Genomic DNA, 8748 nt, shown 5'->3' with positions numbered 1-8748 from the left:
AGGATTTAGAGTTGGAAGTTAGGGCTAGTAATTAAAGTTAGAGTTTTTATCACGAAATGATACCAATTATAATGTCACAATGTTATTTAGCCATATGAATGAATGAACTTGGCGCTAAAATCCATGATTTACTATCTTTAATTTCATTGATTGATCCACAAATTGTAATTTCGCCCTTCTAACTTATGCTATAAAGTCACTTGTAGTTTAGACTGAGCACTTTTCTTTCGTCGCTAACAAACAGTATTCAGACTTGAAACTCATCTATAAAACCCACCAACGAAATTATGCAATCGATTTTTAAAGCTTGACTTATTAGGCCAAATATTCAATTTTCGACCCTAAATATTTGCATACGATCAATCTATGGTTAAATTGATTTTGTAATTACCTAAAATTACCCGTAATTTAACAGACAACTAATTAAGCCATTAGGAGGTCTACATAATAATAACAATAATAGTCCTGAAATGTTCCCCCAAAAAACAAAAAACAATCATTGGTACAAATTATACAAAATAAAAAAATCGAAAAATATGAAGTGAAACAATAAGAATTATAAGCAAAGATGGATAGTGGCGATGGCGCTTGAAGCGAACGATACTGGTTTCGAGTGCCAGAGTGAACATCAACTCTAAGATGTAGGTACATCCAGCTGACGAGTCTCAAATTGTACGAAGCACGAGGGTCATCTGACTAGTATTGATTTCATCAGAAAATGGATTATAGTAATAATAATAATAATAGTTATTATTATTATAATTATACATAGAAATTAGGGTCAAAATGAAAGGTTAACTTAAAGGAAAGATTCCCTTATTATAATCATCTCTTTCAAACTGTCTAAAATGGGAACTTTTCACATGATTAAGCTATAATAATAATGATGATAATAATAATAATAGTCAGCTGATTGTCAGACATTTGTGCTACATGGGAAGGAAACGCGATTAACCCATTAATTAAAAACAAATTCGGATGTAAATTTATTTAGTATTGTTTGTTTGAATCTTCCCATCGATGTGTTAGGACTGTAACTGGTCAGTCTCTAATTGGCATATGTGCATACTGTGCAACGATGGGAAGATTCAAACAAACAATACTAAGTGAATTCAAACTTCACCACATTGCACAAGCAACTGGCTATCATGACTCAGTGGCTGAGTGGATAACGCGATGGCGTTTGAAGCGAAAAATACTGGGTTCGAGTGCCATAGTGAACATCAACTCTGAGATTCAGGTAAATCCAGCTGACGAGTCCCAAATTGTACAAAACGCGCGTCCAACTGGATTCCACTGCTAGCCACTATCCATCTTTGCTTACATAATTCGGATGTAATTCTTTGTTGTTTGGTTATAAAATGGTTTTACAAACTAATTTAGTAAATAATGTTGACTGTATTGACTGAACATTGTAAATGTTTACTTACAAATGTAGGGTCTAATAGTTCAAACAATGCTTAACTTATTAAGATTCAATAATAGCTCATTTACTGAGTAGTCATTGTTGGATAAAAACTGGATGTGTGGACGAGAATGATAATGACTGATTGTCTATTTTTTGTTGGATTGTGCCGGTTTGGTGTAGGAATATATATACGTTCTTATCAGGCTAATCACGTGTTCTTGATCTGAGTTATGTTGAAGTCCTGTAGAATGGACACTGGGAGGGAATCTAGTGTAGATATTCGTCTAAAGAAAATGGACCGTTATAGCAAGACATTTTTAAAGAAATAGGTAGGAGGAGGATCATATTCTTGGAAAACAGTCAACTTATTGTTAAACGAAAACTCTGTCAAAAATCCCATAAATTCCATTTTAAAAAACACACAGAGTCCTAAGGCTTTTTTCATTATCAGTAAGGGGAACTGTAGAGATTGAAGTATTTTTAACAGTTGAATTCACGAGTCAATTTAAGCTAGACTATCATTGAAAACCTGGAAGCATTGTTATTAAACAAACAATGACTTATACAAGCTATAATAAATACAAATCAGAATATGAATTAATTTGATAGAACATCTAATACAGTTTCTAATTCAATATCAAGTATAATCATGATAGTAGTTATTTTCGACTAGCTACACTTATTAATTACTTAATAAAAGCGTATATAGTGAGAACAATTTATGTAAATAAAGATGGGCAGTGGCTAGCATTGGAATCCAGTTTGACGCGCGTTTCGTCCTATTAAGGACTCGTCAGCTGTACGCACCCACATCTCAGAGTTAATGTTCACTCTGTGACTCGAACCCAGTACCGTTCGCTTCAAACGCGATCGCGTTGTCCACTTAGCTACTGAGTCCTGATAGCCACCTGCTTGTGCAATAGGTGAAGTTATATATATATATATAAACTTTTCATTCACAAGAAAGGCTCTCATCCTATCGGACTTGTATTTACCCGTTTTTGAAATACATTGAAGTGATTGTGGTAGGTTGGTTACATAATTCCCGGAGCAGGTGGAACACGATGTCTGATTTTAAACACAATAATCTCTCAACATTCATTATAGAACAAGAGAAAATATAACGTCAGTACAAAATTTGGGCGTCACTAACCTTCTTATCTATTGAAGATACCACAGGTATTATAGTTTGACAACACTTTACTTACCAGTAACACCTTATATAATTGAGTCGCACCCACCCAGTCAAATCAAAAGTCAGAAGCGAGGAGGTTGGAAGATATATTTGATGGGTTATCAATATATCGAAAAGTGACTGATCTAATCTGGCTAGTAATCGCGGGAGATGTTACGCACGCCGTTCCAAAACGTGATCTGGTACGGATGCATTACCGAGCGCTTTCAGCTAAATGAGTCCATTAAAACTAATATGGTCAGCATCCAATGTCGAACACTTACAGAGCTATTGATTTTGAGGATTTATTTGCATCTACAATCTCAAACATGACTATTCTTCCTTTCTCGATCTCCTTATCATTGTGTGCTGCCAGACATTCTATTTCTGATTAACGTTATATACTACTTATATGTCGAGATAAGTAGCACACACACACCATAATACTATCTAATTGTGATGTCAATATAAGAATGTTAATATTTAATCTACTTATAGTGACATTTTTATAACTTTGATGACTATCAGTCAAACAAAAAAGGAAAAAAAGAAGAAAAAAAAGAGGAAAAGTTTATCATTCATCCCTATTACTCTATTTACCAAGATAGTTACTAAACAAAAAAAGGGGGAACTGTGTATATAGAACATTGATCAAATAAATAAATAATTTCTTCATTTGACCTATTGACCTTACCATAAAACAGAATGATTGATAATTGCAATGGAATAAGATTAAACGTAAGATTTATTCATGAACTCATGAAAACAAGATGGTTTCTATGTTTAGACCTTACAAATCAATGTATTTTAATAATTTCAGAAGAGGGTTTTGTGGAGGATTTAGTAATTTTATATAGTTGAGGAGTTTCACAATAGAACGAAACGGTCGTCCAGTACTTCCAGGTTTTCCATGGTGGTCAAGCTTTAAATGGACTCATGATTTCTAGTATTTTAATATTTGTTAGTTATAAAATACGTAATAAAATGGAATTATGAAATCGTTTTAGGAAGATATATACATAAGAATTATTGTCTAAATTTGATTGAATAGTTTCATAGTATTTAGGTACCGAGTTGATATCAGACGATGAGGGTATAGAAGAATACTGATTGATATCGTGAATGGATCAAATGTTAGACCATCATTGAAAACTTGAGACGATTGGACGACTGTCTCGTCGTAGTATGAGACTCCTCAGCAATGCACATTCACGATTCTGCACGTGGAACTCAAACCTGGGGCCTTCAGTTTCACAAGATAACGGTTAAACTCTAATCCACTGAGTCGACATTCAACGGTGTCAATGTCTGACTTCAACCAATCCACGATATTACGTAACCATCTTCCATAGTCTTTGACGGGTAACTGCCTCACAACCGACATGGATTATCCAGACACTGACGCCATTGGATACCGACTCAGTGGTCTACAGGTTAAGCATTCGCGTGTGAAACCGAAGGTCCTGGTTTTATGGATGCGCGCTGTTAGGAAGTACCATACTAAGATAAAACAGTCGTCCAGCGCTTCCAGGTTATCAATGATGGTTTAACATTGATCAATTCATGATCTTAATCAAAACTAAACAATCTCTACAATCCCATACTGATGAAGAATACTTAAACTGAATTCATTAACAAAATTTACCAACATATTTACTGAATGAAAGGTCGATGATGTAAAAATTGATGGAAGAAAAAGATAGTTTCTCATTTCTCTAATTGGCATATGTGCATACTGTGTGTATTGCCTCGATATAGCCTTAATTGACAAACATTATAAACAGAGATGAATAGCGGCTAGAACTGGAATCCAGAACGCTAGCCACTATCCATTTTTACATATAATGTTTGTGATTTAAGGCTATATCGAGGCAATACTCACAGTATGCACATATGTCAATTAGAGACTGACCAGTTGCAGTACTAAAACATCAATGTGAAGATTCAAACAAACAATACTAATTGAATTTAAACTTCACCTCATCGCACAAGCAAGTGGCTATCATGACTCAGTAGATGAGTGGATAACGTGATGGCGTTTGAATCGAAAGGTGCTGGGTTCGAGTGCCAGAGTGAACATCAATTCTGAGATGCAGATACATCCAGCTGACGAGTCCCAAATAGGACGAAACGCGCGTGAAACTAGATTCCACTGCTAGCCACTATCCATCTTTGCTTAAGTGGGTATAAGTGTAAAGTGAAAGATCTATGGATAAAATTGAGAAGAGCACATTCAGTAAAGAAATATGGATCAGATAATAGCTTAAGTGGAATAGTTTGTATTCTGTTAGGCATAAAACTTATTTATATACTTTGAGCCTTATTTAACAAAGCGAGAATGTTGTGGTAAATCAATAAATCAAGAAGAATAACTCAGTGAATACAGGTAGATGTTTATGAAAAGACTCAAACAACTGAAGGAAAAAACTTATCACCATCCTTCTCGTATCCAAAATGAATGAGATTTTGCCTAGAATTGATAAGAGAGTTAAAACTGATTTTACTCCATTTCCGGAAACGATTGCCATCAAACGCTTTCAATCTGATCTTTGTATACAGAAATAAAAATTATTTTATTTTATTTAAACACATAAATATTGGTACAAGGAAGCATCAGATATATATGCGCCACACAAATCTCATTTGATTTGTGTCAGGGCTGTGATACTTCCCAGGTGCCCAAACTGAACCAGGTGGTTATCTTAAGGGATCACACCACGAACCTTTGACCTAAAGATCTGATCCACAAGGCAGTGGAGCATCGTGAGGAGATGCAGTCCCATGGTAGCCGGTGACCAACGATTGGTTCATACTCCATTTGTTCCCTCAGGATACTGGATCCCATGTTCACCATTGGTTTGGAATCATGGTTTTCCAACTCTCCTAGATGGACTTTCAGTGTCCACCAACCCAGTTAAAGCACCGGACATTCGCTTTTCGTCCTCTCAATTTCGTAAACAACAGTAATACCACGGGAAGGCAGTGAGTAGGACTTACTTGGGAGAGGCTAAATACGCGTTGCCATGTGAGAGCATTTGGAGAGGGAGAGCGGACTCTCCTCCCTCTTGGCCGTACCAGGGCATTTTTTATTTACAGGAATAAAAAAATATGATAAATCTATCATCAATCAGTACAATTTAAGAATTTTGATTGATTCCTAATTTGATTAATTGTGTAACTTACTTTACTTACTTATATGAATAATTTTTTCTTGTTAGTGTTTTTTTAGCGAGTTCCTTTTCTACGGGATGAGGTCGCTAACCTCATGCCCAACCCTCCCCCTTTATCCGGGCTTGGGACCGGCAGTATCTCCCGAAGGAGCTAGAGACGGAGTTAATTGTGTAACTAGTGGAAACTAATAATTTCCCCCTAGTGAGAAAATTTCTACTTCCAAAATCATTCATAAACATAAATTATTTATAAGTTCTTATACATTGATAGCTTATATGATTATTCACATAAAATAGTATCCCAAACTAGTGTTTTTGATTATCATTTAAACAATGTATATTTTTAGTATACTAAATAGATATTATTATAAGCAAATATGGATAGTGGTTAGCAATGGAATAAAGGATGCGCATATCGTCCTATTTGGGACTCGTCAGCTGGATGTACCTGCATCTCAGAGTTGATTTTCACTCTGGGACTCGAACCCAGTACTGTTCTCTTCAAACTCCATTGCGTTATCCAGAGTGAACATCAAACCTGAGATGCAGGCACATCCAGCTGAAGAGTCGCAGATAGGCCGAAACGTGAGTCCTGGATCCCACTGCTAGTCACTATCCATCTTTGTTTATAATGCTTGTGAATTAAGGCTATATCGAGGCAATACGCACAGTATGCACGTATGCCAATAAGAGACTGATCAATTCCAGTCCTAAACATCAATGTGAAGATTCAACCAAACAATACCAAGCGAATTTTAATTAAATATCAGTTTAGATCAGTACAGATCTTATTCTATTATGTTAAATTTTAAAAGCCTATACAAAGTTAACCTATTATATCTGTTACGTAGAAAACGCTAAACTCCTTGAAACGTTTGATACAAACCCAAATTTTTTTTTAGTTTGGGACATACTATGGAAATTGAAAAAAAGTCACTAGACTGAATAAATGGAAACTAAATGTTCTGTATTATCAAGATAGTATTTTATAATTGAAATCATTAGTCGATTGAAGCTAGACCGCCATGAAAGACAATTGGTGAACGGTTGCTCAAACATCGTGGATTGGTTGAAGTTAGACATTAACACCGTTGGATGCCGGCCAGTTCAGTGGTTTATCGGTTAAGTGCTCTGGCGTGAGACTGGTAGGTCCTGGGTTCGAATCTCGTGAGGCGGGATCGTGGATGCGCACTGCCGAGGATTCCCATAATAGGACGAAACGGCCTTGAAGCAGTGCTTCTAGGTTTTCCATGGTGGTCTAGCTTCAATTGACTCATGATTTCAACTATGAAAATACTGAAATCTCCACAAAATCCCTTCTGTTTATAGTATTTTATCCTTCATATAATCAATTAATCAGTAAGTTAATTAAAAATAATTCTGTGACTGGTGGTAAACATCTATATAAGTAGTGTATTTCTGAAACAATTTCGGTTTGACTTTTTGTATGTAAAGACCTTCAAGCAATCATTATTAACATATTACACAGTTTGTTGAGCATAAAGTATATTAAATTAAATCTTAAACAGTGAAAAAATTCGAAAATGTAAGAAGTGGTCATATCCTGAAGGGGATTATAAATGGTAACTTTTGAGGACTATTTATGGACCAATGTGATATGTATATTTCATATTGTATCATTGTTAAGTAACTAAAGTATCCTTATTCATGTCCCTCTTAATACAAGCTTTATTTTGACCTATAGACTATTATTATGTGATTTACCATTCCTGAGTTATACCCAGTCTATTGATTACTGTTCCCCCTATTCACAGCCACATTTGGCTAAATCTTGTACAGATGTTATTTTCTATTTTATGGTACGATGTGGTCTGCTTGAAATAAATGATTCATATTGCCGAGGCTGTTATTGGTGTTCTGGACTTAACTGGCTGGGCTAGGCAGATAGCAGGACCGACAAGTGCTCTAGACTGCTCGTACGGGTTTCGCGTGTCATTGGTCTGGTCGATAAGTCACTGTATTCTAATTGGTGGACAACAAGTTATAACAATTGGCGTTTACAGGTTATAACACATGTATAAAAGCAGATCCCCTGAAGCTCGTCTGTTGTCCAGCCTGCGTGCAATGTATGTATTTCACTGATTCCACACATTTACAGGTTGTATCTTTCCGTTTCTGAAGCAATTCGGATGGCTCTCCCGGTCTCTGACATTGTACGAACATTCCATGTACCTAAATTAATGGTTGCTCTGGTTGTCAGAAGGGGCATTAGCCTCGTGACTTCCGAAGGAACTAGGCTTTCACCATGAGGCGTCATAACTCTTCTAAATAAAGATCTTCTAAATCCCAGGGCAGAGTTTAAATGGTTTGAATAATTTCTTCTGGTTAACGTTATTTTAGCGAGTTAGTTTTCTACAGCATGGGGTCGCTGACCCCGTGCTCAACCCTCCTCATTTATCCGGGCTTGGGTCCGGCAGTAACCCCAGAGGGGCTCCAGACGGAGTTGAAAATGTGACAAACTAAAGGATTAAACTCAAACCTATACTTCAACCCATTACACAAGCAAGTGGCTATCAGGATTCAGTGGGTGAGTGGATAGCGCGATGACCTTTGGAGCGAAAGGTACTAGGTTCGAGTGTCATAGTGAACATCAACTCAGGTGCAGGCACATCCAGCTGAAGAGTCCGAAATAGGACGAAACGCGCGTCTTGTATTCCACTGCTAGCCACTATCCATCATTGCTTATAACTAAACTTTGTTACTATTAAAAGATTTTTATTAGAAAAAAACACATCAAAAAGCTGTATAATTTCCTCAGAATTACGATGTTAATTCCAAAAGGAATAATGTCAATTTTTGCAATTAGTCATTACTTCAACAAAATGTGAGATTACAATTTATAAACTAACCAATCAGATTCAAGATAACAGATCTACGATTTCGGCACTAAATTCATTCATCCATCTGGCTAAATAGAATTCTGATATTTCAGTTGATGTTAGTTCGTGATGGAAACCCTAAATCTAATTCTTAGC

At 36.1% G+C, this 8748-nt stretch overlaps 1 non-coding gene across 1 annotated transcript; it reads right to left on the bottom strand.

Annotated features, from left to right (window-relative positions):
• Positions 1–2234: 2234 nt before the first annotated feature.
• On the bottom strand, positions 2235–2301 carry Smp_tRNA_02087_Gln_TTG.1.1. The gene has a single exon. It is a non-coding gene (tRNA).
• Positions 2302–8748: the final 6447 nt, after the last annotated feature.

This window comes from Schistosoma mansoni, chromosome 1, assembly GCF_000237925.1.
Source record: "Schistosoma mansoni strain Puerto Rico chromosome 1, complete genome".
NCBI classification, from domain to species: Eukaryota; Metazoa; Platyhelminthes; class Trematoda; order Strigeidida; family Schistosomatidae; genus Schistosoma; species Schistosoma mansoni.
The sequence above is the reverse complement of the archived record's forward strand: the minus strand, read 5'-3'. Positions and strand labels throughout refer to the sequence as shown.